The sequence below is a fragment of the Lagenorhynchus albirostris genome, chromosome X, assembly GCF_949774975.1.
Source record: "Lagenorhynchus albirostris chromosome X, mLagAlb1.1, whole genome shotgun sequence".
NCBI lineage: Eukaryota > Metazoa > Chordata > Mammalia > Artiodactyla > Delphinidae > Lagenorhynchus > Lagenorhynchus albirostris.
The window spans coordinates 56286812-56301300 of record NC_083116.1 but is presented as its reverse complement, the minus strand read 5'-3'; positions in this window follow the sequence as shown (position 1 = coordinate 56301300).

Sequence of the window (14489 nt, the reverse complement as noted above, 5' to 3'; positions counted from 1 at the left end):
CGTCCTTCTACTACACCACCTTGGTTCCTCCTCCACCCTTCTCATTTCTTAAGGCCCAGTTCAAATGCTCTATTTTCCAAGATTATTCTTTTTCCTTTTTTATTAATATCTATTTTCTTTGAAAGACTTTATAAAATTTTGTACATATCATATTCTGTCTTATATTCTAGTTTGGTGTACACCTCTTTATTTAACCTACAACTAGGTTACAGGATCTTCAAGAGAGATAGGCAGGAACCAGATTCTAAATGTATTTGGGGAAATGAATTGAATTTTACTTATTGTTACATATCTAAGCTTATAATTTTGTACTATAGTGATTTGTATATGGGACTTGTCTTCCCAATAAGACTATAATATTTTTTAAAAGTAAATTTATTAAAATGAGCTTGAAAAGTACATCATGAATCTCATGCTAAGAACAGACTGTATGACAAAGGCACTGGAAAATCATCACAGGTTTGGGAGGAAAACAATGATATGATTTAATCTGTGTTTTAGGAAGGTAGATCTAATATCAGGTTGAAGGATTCAAGGAAGAGTGGAAACAGGAAATTAGTTAAAAGGCTGATACAGTAGTCCATGTTAGGGATGCAGTATAGATAAGGAAAAGAGATCAGGATGCCATAGTTTTTCTGATTTGGGGAAGAATGGTAACATTATTATGCTAAAGAAAATAAAATTATTTAAGTTACTTTCAATTTGTTTGTATGTGTTCATGTTATGAAAACATATGACATATTCTTTATATTAGTTGATTAGAGAATTATTTAATAAGGATCATCAGGTATATAAAAGATACAACCATGTCATATTTCCAATGAGCAATGAAGAGAATAAATGAAACTAAACTCTAACATGAGGGCTTAAATTAAGTTAAAAATTACTGTCTATAAAATTAATAAATTCTAGATTATGTTATCCTTTGACTTCTTTTAAAAAATCCTGGAGTATTCTTTAAAGATAAATTTCTTATAAATTATTGTAGATTAGATATAAGCAGCCTTCCCTGTTAGAATATCTATCTGTTTAGAAATCTTAGTGATGCCTGGGAGATCCTCCTCACGTGTGTACATGCACATACATACACCTCCTCCCACATGACCCTCATGTTATCATTAACGTTATTTCATTATTCATCTTCTATCCAAATGCAACAACCATTGGGAGTAATGACAGCCTGAGGACAGGTTAATACAGGCAGTGAAGGAAAAATAATGTAGGTTTTGAATATAGTTCATAGGAAGAGAGGGAAGACAGATTGAGTGGATCTGTGAAACCTAGGGCAGTGTGAGAGGAGGGTTCTATATATGAAGTTATTACCAAAAGGCAAAGGAAGGGAAAGCACCAAATATATAATTTACTAATGTAAACATTCTCATTCAAACTACTGGTTATAGCTAGCTCTACCTGAAAGAAGTCTATGACTACCAAAGACCATATCCATATTTGCTTCTGGTAGAGAACAATACCCATAGCTTTTTTCTTCTTTTCCTTGGGTGTCCAGACAAATATTGTGTCACAAAATATGGAAGAGAGAAAAACATTTCAAGGGCATATACAAGACTTACCCTTCCTTATTTGTGGTTTAATATATATTATTTGTTGTAGATTCATACCTCATAAATTCTGTAATATGAAAATGAGACTTCATTGTCTTACTGACAGTGAATTTTATAACCAAGATTCTTGGGCTGACATGCATAACTAGAATTATGCTGGCTTAGTTTTTCAGTTTGGACTTCAGTGAATCTGGAACTGACTTCCACAGAGAAAGTGCACACTGTTTTATAATCTACAATTGAGCTTCAATAGTGATAATAAAAACTGTTGGCAAATGGGTGGGAGTAAAAAGAGCAAATTTCAAATATGAAAATTGTATGTAATACAGAACCTCTATCTAGGATAATTAAAATTATAATGGTCTTTGTCATCTTATAAAACACTTGAATGGAATTAATTTCAATGTGCTTAGACTATGTAAGCAGATCTGTGGCTCCTATATATTAGGAACTATGTGATCAAAGAATAGTCTGGAAAGGTTTTAGAATAATTTAAATTAGTAAAATATTTTAAACATACACCCACAAAACATGTATATTTGTTTTTTTTACACAGTCATAAAATATACATACATAATTGGACATTTAAGAAAAATAAGATAAAGATGAAATAAGAAATATTTTGAATGTATTGACAGTTTTGATGATTCCACACTTTTGTTAGTATATATGTCAAGGTACAATATGCACTTGAGGCAAGACTTGTTTATGATTGAGCATAAATTCATACTTCAAATAATCTTAACAATTTAGAATTTTCTGGCAGACATCCTGTTATATCTGATTAGATATGTATTAGTATTTTCCCTTAACCTTCTAATATGGCTGACCAACAGTATTTTCAACTCTATTTTCTTGTTGGTTGCTTGCATTTGCATTATTGCTATCATTTTCAATATGCCATTTTTGCAAGACACAGACATACACACAGAACCAATTCTCATTATTTACAGTAGCTATGTTCTACAAAGTCATCATGAACACTATATTAGTAAATACTAAAACATAGCTCCTTGGTGAAATTTAGGGCTAGGTTCCAGTGAAACGCTGGTTACGTTTTCACCAACTTTTCAATAAATAATCTTATTTTATTTGTGTTTCTATTTAAAGACACCTTATTTAATACCTATTGTTGGTTTGTAAACATTGAATTCATAGTCAACAGCACTACAACTCATGCTTGAAGTAAACTTATCCAACATACACATATTTTTCTCTAATGTACATCATAGCCTTCTTGTTGTTAGTAAAACCAGACAATTCAGAACTATGCTCAAAGACCATTATAGACAGTGAGATATGAATAAATAGCACAAAAATGCAAACAAACAAACAAACAAACAAAAAGAAGTGGTTCCAAACAGATTACAGAAGGGGCACCCATTTGCAGTATGAGAACCAAAACAAAAAGTCAAAGCATTGCTTTCTTTTCTTTTCTTTTCTTTTTTTTTTTTTTTTTTGCAGTACATGGGCCTCTCACTGTTGTGGCCTCTCCTGTTGCAGAGCACAGGCTCTGGACATGCAGGCTCAGCCGCCATGGCTCATGGGCCTAGCTGCTCCGCAGCATGTGGGATCTTCCTGGACCGGGGCATGAACCCGTGTACCCTGCATCGGCAGGCAGACTCTCAACCACTGCGCCACCAGGGAAACCCAAAGCATTGCTTTCTTTGACCTCAGTTGGCATTATGCTTGCACATCAAATGACTCAAAATTTTGCTGCTCTGTTCATGTTTGCAAATGACCACAAATTCACTGAGAATATTGGTTTTGGGGTTACAAATACATTTTAGCCTGTAAGTTAATATGGAATTTGTGAAAAGTGAAGATCAACTGTATATATGTTAAAAGATATATATATACAGTTGATCCTCATTATATACATACAGATATGTCTTTTTGCACATAAACCCTACCTATAATGCTATATATACTGTAATTTATATACATACATTATGTATATATACACATATACACACACACACAAGCTTTATGTATACTATATATAAAATGCTATATATAATATATTTTATATTATTTTATGCATTATTGACTATATTTTCACCACAAAAAATGTTGATATTCTATAATAATGTTACAGAAATATCAGAAATTAAAAGCTACATTAATGTTACAGAAATGCCAGAAATTAAAAGCCACAATGTTATCAAAAAGACAACAAATAAGTGTTGGTGAGGATATGAAGAAAAGGGACGTGCACTATTAGTGGGAATATAAATGGCTTCAGCCACTGTGGAAAACAGTATGGGGGTTCCTAAAAAATTAAAATTAGAACTACCATATAATCCAGTAGTTCCACTCCTGGGTATTTATCCAAAGAAAATGAAAACATTAATTAGAAAAGATATGCACCCCTATGTTCAGTGCAGCATTATTTACAAAAGCCAAGATATAGAAGCAATTTAAGTGCTCATCCATAGATAGATGGATAAAGAAAATTTGGTATACATATACCATGGCCATAATAAAGAATGAAATCCTGCCATTTGTGACAATGTGGATGGATGGAAGGTATTATACTAAGTGAAATAAGTCCGACAGATAAAGACAAGCATGGTATTATTTCACTTATATGTAGAACCTAAAAAACAAAACAAATGAGCAACATAACAGAAACAGAGTCATAGATGCAGAGAACAAACAGGTAGTTGCTGAAAGGGTGGGGAATGGGTTGCAGGAAGGGAGAAATGGATGAGAGATACTAAGAGGTAAAAACTTCCATGACAAAATAAATGAGTTAAAAGTATGAAATGTAGTGTGGAGAATATAGTCAATAATAATGTAATATTTTTGTATGGTGACATATGGTAACTAGGTTTATCATGATGGTCATTTTGTAATGTATAGAAATATCAAATCACTATGTCATGAACCAGGAACTAACATAGTGTGGTTGGTCAATTTTACTTCAGAAACAAACAAGACAAATACACTCATAGAAAAAGAGTTCAGATTTGTTGTTACCAAAGGTGAAGGGTGGGAGAGGGGGAATTTGTTGAAGGTATTCAAGGGGTACAAACTTCCATTCATAAGATAAATAAGTACTAGGGATGTAATGTACAACATGATAGATTTAATTTAAAATGCTGTATGTTATATATGAATGTCATTAACAGTAAATCTTAAGAGTTTTCATCACAAAAAAAAATTATCTTTTTTTCTATTTGGTATTGATATGAGATGATGGATGTTCACAAAACATGTTGTGGTAATCATTTTATTATGTATGTAAGTCAAATCATTATGCTGTACACCTTAAACTTATATAGTTATGTAAGTATATTATAACTTTTCTTAAACATCTTTATTGTAATATAATTGCTTTACACTGGTGTGTTAGTTTCTGCTTTATAACAAAGTGAACCAGCTATACATATACATATATCGGCATATCTTCTCCCTCTTGTGTCTCCCTCCCACCATCCCTATCCCACCCTTCTAGGTGGTCACAAAGCACCAAGCTGATCTCCCTGTGCTATGCAGCTGCTTCCCACTAGCTATCTATTTTACATTTGGTAGTGTATATATGTCCATGCCACTCTCTCACTTTGTCCCAGCTTACCCTTCCTCCTCCCCATGTCCTGAAGTCCATTCTCTATGTCTGCGTCTTTATTCTTGTCCTGCCCCTAGGTTCTTCAGAACCATTTTTTTCCCTTTAAATTCCATATATATGTGTTAGCATACGGTATTTGTTTTTCTCTTTCTGAATTACTTCACTCGGTATGACAGACTCTAGGTCCATCTACCTCATTACAAATAACTAAATTTTGTTGTTTTTATGGCTGAGTAATATTCCATTGTATATATGTGCCACATCTTCTTTACCCATTCATCTGTCAATGGACACTTAGATTGCTTCCATGTCCTGGCTATTGTAAATAGAGCTGCAATGAACATTGTGGTACATGACTTTTTGAATTATGGTTTTCTCAGGTTATATGCCCAGTAGTGAGATTGCTGGGTCGTATGATAGTTCTATTTTTAGTTTTTTAAGGAATCTCCATGCTGTTCTCCATAGTGGCTGTATCAATTTACATTACCACCAACAGTGCAAGAGGGTTCCCTTTTCTCCACACCCTCTCCAGCATTTATTGTTTGTAGAATTTTTCATGATGGTCATTCTGACTGGTGTGACATGATATCTCATTGTAGTTTTGATTTGCATTTCTCTAATGATTAATGATGTTGAGCATCCTTTCATGTGTTTGTCAGCAATCTGTATATCTTCCTTGGAGAAATGTCTATTTAGGTCTTCTGCCCATTTTTGGATAGGGCTCTTTGCTTTTTGGTATTGAGCTGTATGAGCTGGTTGCAAATTTTGGAGATTAATCCTTTGTCCGTTGATTCATTTACAAATATTTTCTTCCATTCTGAGGGTTGTCTTTTCATCTTGTTTATGGTTTCCTTTGCTGTGAAAAATATTTTAAGTTTCATTAGGCCCTATTTGTTTATTTTTGGTTTTATTTCCATTTCTCTAGGAGGTGGGTCAAAAGCGATCTTGCTCTGATTTATGTCATAGAGTGTTCTGCTTATGTTTTCCTCTAAGAGTTTTACAGTGTCTGGCCTTACGCTTAGGTCTTTAATCCATTTTGAGTTTATTTTTGTGTAAGGTGTTAGGGAGTGTTCTAATTTCATTATTTTGCATGTAGCTGTCCAGTTTTCCCAACACCACTTATTGAAGAGGCTGTCTTTTCTCCATTGTATATTCTTGCCTCCTTTATCAAAAATAAGATGACTATATGTGCGTGAGTTTATCTCTGGGCTTTCTATTCTGTTCCATTGATATATATTTCTGTTTTTGTGCCAGTACCATACTGTCTTGATTATTGTAACTTTGTAGTGTAGCCTGAAGTCCAGGAGCCTGATTTCTCAGCTCCGTTTTTCTTTCTCAATATTGCTCTGGCTATTCAGGCTCTTTTGTGTTTCCATACAAATTGTAAAACTTATTGTTCAAATTCTGTGAAGAATGCCATCGGTAGTTTGATAGGGATTGCACTGAATTTGTAATTGCTTTGGGTAGTATAGTAATTTTCACAATGTTGATTCTTCCATCCAGGAACACCTATTTGTGTCATCTTCAATTTCTTTTAAGAGTGTCTTATAGTTTTCTGCATACAGGTCTTTTCCCTCCATAGGTAGGTTTATTCCTATGCATTTTATTCTTCTATTTGCAATGGTAAATGGGATTGTTACCATAATTTCTCTTTCTGTCTTTTCATTGTTAGTGTATAGGAATCAAAGAGATTTCTGTGCATTAATTTTATATCCTGCTACTTTACAAAATTCATTGATTAGCTCTAGTAGTTTTCTGGCAGCATCTTTAGGATTCTCTATGTATAGTATCATGTGATTTGCAAACAGTGACAGTTTTACTTCTTCTTTTCCATTTTGGATTCCTTTTATTTATTTTTCTTCTCTGATTGCTTTGGTTAAAACTTCCAAAACTATATTGAGTAATAGTGGTGAGAGTGGGCAACCTTGTATTGTGTCTTATCTTAAATGGAAATGTTTCAATTTTTCCCCATTGCCAATGATGTTGCCTGTGGGTTTGTCATAATGGCCTATATTATGTTGAGGTAGGTTCTCTCTATGACTACTTTCTGGAGGGTTTTTATTATTAATGGGTGTTGAATATTGTCAAAATCTTTTTCTGCATATATTGAGATGATAATATAGATTTTCCCCTTCAATTTGTTAATGTGGTTTATCACATTGATTGATTTTTGTCTACTGAAGTATTCTTGCATTCCTGGGATAAATCCCACTTGATCATAGTGTATGATCTTTTTAATATGCTGTTGGATTCTGTTTGTTAGTAATTTGTTGAGGATTTTTGCCTCTGTGTTCAGCAGTGATATTGGCCTGAAGCTGTCTTTCTTTGTGTCATCTTTGTCTGGTTTTGGTATCAGGGTGATGGTGGCCTCATAGAATGAGTTTGGGAGTCTTCCTCCCTCTGCTATATTTTGGAAGAGTTTGAGAAGGATAAGTGCTAGCTCTTCCCTAATTTTTGATAGAATTCGCCTGTGAAGCCACCTGGCTCTGGGCTTTTGTTTGTTGAGAGATTTTTAATCACAGTCTCAATTTCAGTGCTTGTGATTGGTCTGGTTATATTTTCTATTTCTTCCTGGTTCAGTCTCGGAAGGTGGTGTTTTTCTAAACATTTGTCCATTTCTACCAGGTTGCCCATTTTATTGGCATATAGTTGCTTGTAGTAATCTCTCATGATCTGTTGTATTTCTGCAGTGTCAGTTGTTACTTCTCCTTTTTCAATTCTAATTCTATTGATTGGAGTCTTCTCCCATTTTTTTAATGAGTCTGGGTAATGGTTTGTCAATTTTGTTTATCTTCTCAAAGAAACAGCTTTTAGTTTTAGTGATTTTTGCTATTGTTTCCTTCATTTGTTTCTCATCTAATCTTTATGATTTCTTTCCTTCTGCTAACTCTGGGGTTTTTTGTTCTTCTTTCTCCAATTGCTTTAGGTGTATGGTTACATTGTTTATTTGAGATGTTTCTTGTGTCTTGAGGTAGGATTGTAATGCTATAAACTTCCTTCTTAGAACTGCTTTTGTTGCATCCCATAGGTTTTGGTCAGCATGTTTTCATTTTCCTTTGTTTCTAAGTATTTTTTAATTTCCAGTTTGATTTGTTCAGTAATCTCTTCATTATTTAATAGTGTATTGTTTAGCCCCCAAGTGTTTGTATTTTGTACAGATTTTTTCCTGTAACTGATATCTAGTGTCATAGAGTTGTGGTTGGAAAACATACTTGATAAGGTTTCAATTTTCTTAAATTTACCAAGGCTTGTTTTGTGACCCAATATATGATCTATCCTGGAGAATGTTCCATAAGTACTTGAGAAAAAAAGTGTATTCTGTTGTTTTTGGATGGAATGTCCTATAAATATCAATTAAGTCCATTTTGTTTAATGTATCATTTAAAGCTTGTGTTTCCTTATCTATTTTCATTTTGGATGATCTGATCATTGGTGAAAGTGGAGTGTTAAAGTCTCCTCCTATGATTCTGTTACTTTCAGTTTCCCCTTTTTTGTTGTTACAATTTGCCTTATGTATTGAGGTGTTCCTATGTTGGGTGCATAAATATTTACAATTGTTATATCTTCTCCTTGGATTGATCCTTTGATCATTATGTAGTGTCTTTCTTTGTCTCTTGTAATTGTCTTTACTTTAAAGTCTATTTTTCTGATATAAGAATTGCTATTCCAGGTTTCTTTTGATTTCCATTTGCATGGAATATCTTGTTTCATCCCTTCATTTTCAGTCTGTATGTGTCCTGATATCTAAAGTGTGTCTCTTGAAGACCACATACATACGGGTCTTGTTTTTGTACCCATTCAGCCAGTCTCTGTCTTTTGGTTGGAGCATTTAATCTATTTACAATTAAGGTAATTATTGATATATATGTTCCTATTACCATTTTCTTAACTGTTTTCGGTTTGTTATTGTAGGTCTTTTCCTTCTCTTGTGTCTCCCACCTAGAAAATTTCCTTTTGCATTTACTGTAAAACTGGTTGGGTGGTCCTGAGTTCTCTAAGCTTTTGCTTCTCTCTAAAGGCTTTAATTTCTCCATTGAATATGAATGAGATCCTTGCTGGGTAGAGTAATCTTGGTTTTAGGATTTTCCCTTTCATTACTGTAAATATGTCTGGCCACTCCCTTCTGGCCTGCAGAGTTTCTGCTGAATGTTCACCTGTTAGCCTTATGGGGATTCCCTTGTATGTTATTTTTTTTCCCTTGATGCTTTTAACATTTTTTCTTTGTATTCAATTTTTGTTAGTTTGATTAATATGTGTCTTGATGTTTTTCTCCTTGGATTTATCCTGTATGGGACTCTCTGTGCTTCTTGGACCTGATTGACTATTTCCTTTCTCATATTAGGGAAGTTTTCAACTATAATCTCTGCAAATATTTTCTCAGTCCCTTTCTTTTTCTCTTTTTCTTTTGGGACCCCTATAATTCAAATGTTGGTTTGTTTAATGTTGTCCCAGAGGTCTCTCAGATGGTCCTCAGTTCTTTTCATTCTTTTTTCTTTGTTCTGCTCCACAGTAGTTATTTCCACTATTTTATCTTCCAGGTCACTTATCTGTTCTTCTGCCTGAGTTTTTCTGCTCTTGATTCCTTCTAGAGAATTTTTAATTTCATTTATTGTGTTGTTCATCACTGTTTGTTTGCTCTTTAGTCCTTCTAGGTCCTTGCTAAATATTTTTTGTATTTTCTCCATTCTATTTCCAAGATTTTGGATCATCTTTACTATCATTACTCTGAATTGTTTTTCAGGTAGACTGCCTATTTCCTCTTCATTTGTTTGGTTTGTTGGGTTTTTACCTTGCTTCTTCATCTGCTGTGTGTTTCTCTGACTACTCATTTAGCTTAACTTACTATGTTTGGGGTCTCCGTTTTGCAGGTTGCACGTTCCTGGTTCCCGTTGTTTTTGGTGTCTGACCCCATTGACTAAGTTTGATTTAGTGGGTTGTGTAGGCTTCCTGGTGGAGGGGACTGGTGCCCGTGTTCTGGTGGATGAGGCTGAACCTTGTCTTTCTGATGGGCAGGACCATGTCTGCTGGTGTGATTTGGGGTGACTGTGACCTTATTATTATTTTAGACAGCCTCTCTGCTACTGGGTGGGGTTGTGTTCCTGTCTTGCTAGTTTTTTGGCATAGGGTGTCAAGCACTGTAGAGAGCTGGTCGTTGAGTGGAGCTGGGTCTTAGTGTTGAGATAGAGATCTCTGGAAGAGCTTTTGCCATTTGATATTACATGGAGCCAGGAGGTCTCTGGTAGACCAATGTTCTGAACTCAGCTCTCCTACCTCAGAGGCATAGGTCTGGCACCCGGCCAGAGCACCAAGACCTTGTCTGCCGCACAGCTCAGAGGAAAAGGGAGAAAAAAAGAAAGAAGGAAAGAATAAAATAAAGTAAAATAAAATAGTTATTGAAATATTTTTTTAAAAAATTATTAAAAATAAAAAAATTAAAGTAATAAAAGAAAGAAAGAATAGAGCAACCAAACCAAAAGACAAATCCACCAATGATACCACACACTAAAAACTATACTAAAACAAACAAACAAAAAACGGACAGAGAGAACCCTAGGACAACTGGTAAAAGCAAACTATACAGACAATATCACAAAAAGAAGCATACACATGCACACTCACAAAAAGAGAAACAGGAAAAAAATATACATCTATTTATTAAAAAACAGAAAGGAAGAGAGCAAACAAATCAATAAACCAATCTACCAATGATAATAAACTCTAAATACTAAACTGTGGTAGACATAAAACCCGAAACAAATTAGATGCAGAAATCAAACTCCAAGTCTACAGTTGCTCTCAAAGTCCACCGCCTCAATTTTGGGATGATTCAGTGTCTATTCAGGTATTCCACATTTGAAGGGTACCTCAAGTTGATTGCAGAGATTTAATCCACTGCTCCTGAGGCTGCTGGGATAAAATTCCCTTTCTCTTCTTTTTTCACACATCTCCTGGTTTTCAGCTTTGGATTTGGCCCCATCTCTGCATGTATGTCACCTGAGGGTGTCTTTTTCTCACCCATACAGGACAGGGTTAAAGGAGTGGCTGATTAGCGGACTCTGGCTCACTCAGACAGGGGTGAGGGAGGGGTACGGAGTCCAGGGCTACCCTGCTGCAGCAGAGGCCAACATAACATTGCAACAGCCTGAGGCATGCCCTGTGTTCTCCCAGGGAAGTTGCATCACGAGCCCCTGGTAGTGGTGTGCTGCACAGGGTCTCAGGAGGGGAGGTGTGGATAGTGGTCTGTGCTTTCACACAGACTTCTTGGTGGCTCTAGCAGCAGCCTTATTGTTTCATGCCCATCTCTGTTGTCCGTGCTGATAGCCATAGCTTGTGCCCATCTCTGGAGCTCATTTAGGCGGTGCTCTGAATCCCCTCACCTCACACACCCCAAAACAATGGTCTCTTGCCTTTTAGGCAGTTACAGACATTTTCCCGTACTCCCTCCCTGTTAGCTGTGGCACACTAGCCCCCTTCAGACTGTGTTCATGCAGCCAACCCCAGTCCTCTCCCTGGGGTCTGACCTCCGAAGCCAGAGCCTCAGCTCCTAGCCCTCACACACTCCAGCAGGTGAGCAAACAAACTTCTCAGGCCGGTGAGTGCTGGTCAGCACCTATCTTCTGTGCAGGAATCTCTCTGCTTTGCCCTCTGTACCCCTATTGCTGTGCTCTCCTCCGTGGCTCTGAAGATTCCCCCCCGCCACCCCTCATCTCCACCAGTGAAGGGTTTCCTAGTGTGTGGAAACTTCCTCCTTCACTGCTCCCTCCCAGAGGTGCAGGTCCTGTCCCTATTCTTTTGCCTCTGTTTTTTTTTTTCTTTTGCCCTACCCAGGTACGTGGGGAGTTTCTTGCCTTTTGGGAAGTCTGAGGTCTTCTGCCAAGGTTCAGTAGTGTTCTGTAGGAGTTGTTCTACATGTAGATGTGTTTCTGTTGTATGTGTGTGGAGGAAGGTGATCTCAACATCTTACACCTCTGTCATCTTGAAGGTATCTCCTATATATTATATCTTAATAGGAAGTAAAAAAATTAATTGAAGTCCTTAAATATTTTAAATGTTTTCTTGTCTTATTTGTGTGAAAAGCAAAAAAGTTAAAACAACATTTTCTGATATGAAACAAATGAATTTCTCAAAAGGATTTATTTCTGTGTTCAACACATAATTTAATTTTTTATTTATATGTATCATTTCTATTAATATAAAATAAATTATTCTTAGTAATATATAACTTTCTTTTGGTAAATTAGCCTGTTTGGAAAGGGACCAGGGTATAAGGGTCTTTTATTTTCTACACATATATACATTGTTTTTTATATTTTTTTCCATTATGGTTTATCTCTGGATATTGAATATTGTTTCCTGTGCTATACAGTAGGACCTTGTTGTTTATCCATTCTATATGCAAACTCCCAGTCAATCCCTCCACCACCCATCCCCCCCTTTGTGACCACAAGTCTGTTCTCTATGTCTATGAGGCTGTTTCTTTTTCATAGATAGGTTCATTTATGTCATATTTTAGATTCCACATTTAAGTACTGTTGCATGGTATTTATCTTTCTCTTTCTGACTTACTTCATGCAGTATTATAATCTCTAGTTGCACCCATGTTGTTGCAGATTCCATTATTTCATTCTCTTTTATAGCTGAGTAATGCTCAGCCATAAAAGGGATATGGAATACAATATTCCATTGTATATATGTAACACACCTTCTTTATCCATTCATCTGTCGATGGACATACAGGTTGTTTCCATGTCTCAGCTATTGTGAATAATATTGCTATGAATATAAGGGTGCATGTGTCTTTTTGAATTATAGTTTTGTCCATATTTATGCCCAGGAGTGGGATTGCTGGATCATATGGTAATTCTATTTTTAGTTTTCTGAGGAGCCTCCATACTGTTTTCCATAGGGGTTGCACCAACTTACATTCCCACCAAAAGTATGAGGGTTCCCTTTTCTCCATACCCTACTCAGCATTAGTTATTTATAGACTTTTTAATTATGGCCATTTTGACTGGCGTGAGGTGGTACCTCGTAGTTTTGATTTGCATTTCTCTGATAATTAGTGATGTTGAGCATCTTTTCATGTACTTTTTAGCCATCTGTATGTCTTCTTTGGAGAAATGTCTATTTAGATCTTCTGCCTATTTTTGATTGGGTTGTTTGGGTTTTTTTTGATATGAGCTGCATGAGCTGTTTGTATATTATGGAGATTAATCCCTTGTTGGTTGATTTGTTTGAAAATAGTTTCTCCCATTCTGAGCGTTGTGTTTTTGTTTTGTTTATGGTTCTCTTTGCTGTTCAAAAGTTTTTCAGTTTAATTAGATCTCATTTGTTTATGTTTGTTTTTATTTTTATTACTCTAGGAGGTAGATCAAAAATGATCTTGCTGCAATATATATCAAAGAGTGTTCTGCCTATGTTTTCCTCTAATAGTTTTATAGTATCTGACCTTACATTTAGGTGTTTAATCCATTTTGAGTTTATTTTTGTGTATGGTGTTAGGGAGTGTTCTAATTTCATTCTTTTTTTTTGTGGTACGCGGGCCTCTCACTGTTGTGGCCTCTCCCATTGCAGAGCACAGGCTCCGGACACACAGGCTCAGTGGCCATGGCTCACGGGCCCAGCCGCTCCATGGCATGTGGGATCTTCCTGGACCAGGGCATGAACCCGTGTCCCCTGCATCGGCAGGCAGACTCTCAACCACTGCTCCACCAGGGAAGCCCTATGCATCTCTCAGTAGGGATAATAACAACTTAATAAGATTATCATGAGGGCTCATATATACAAAAGTATACACATATATACAAATGAAATCACTTATACAAGACACTTGGCATATATTTAGAGTTCAGTAAATGTTAGTTCCCATTCAGTCTTACTCCTATATATCTCATTTTTTAAATTCAGGTATAAATGGACCTAAATAGTGCCTTAGTAAAAAATTAGATGGAAGAATAGGAAAACATTTTTTAAAGTCTGTTTTTGCTACCTCTTTCTTACTTCTATACATTCTCTGTTTTGATGATATAGGAAGCTGTTCATTCTTACCATAGCCAATTTTCCTGGGCACATGGTCCAGTTCTTTGCCTTCCTTATCTTAGTCCTGAATATTTTCCTATCACTTCACCCTTTATTCCACCTATAGCATGTGGCATACTTCTAGATAGTCAGATTGAACTTCTATTTTGGCATGCTTTGACTTCTTAATCTGCTTCATGCATATTGCCAAATAAGGCCATTATGCTTTGTTTTGTTTCTAGAGCAACACTGGTGGCCCTTTACCATTTTATGCTGACTCTTAAGTTTATGTAGTATGAGCTTAACATATATTGACTATCTCCAGAAGGAGATCACCT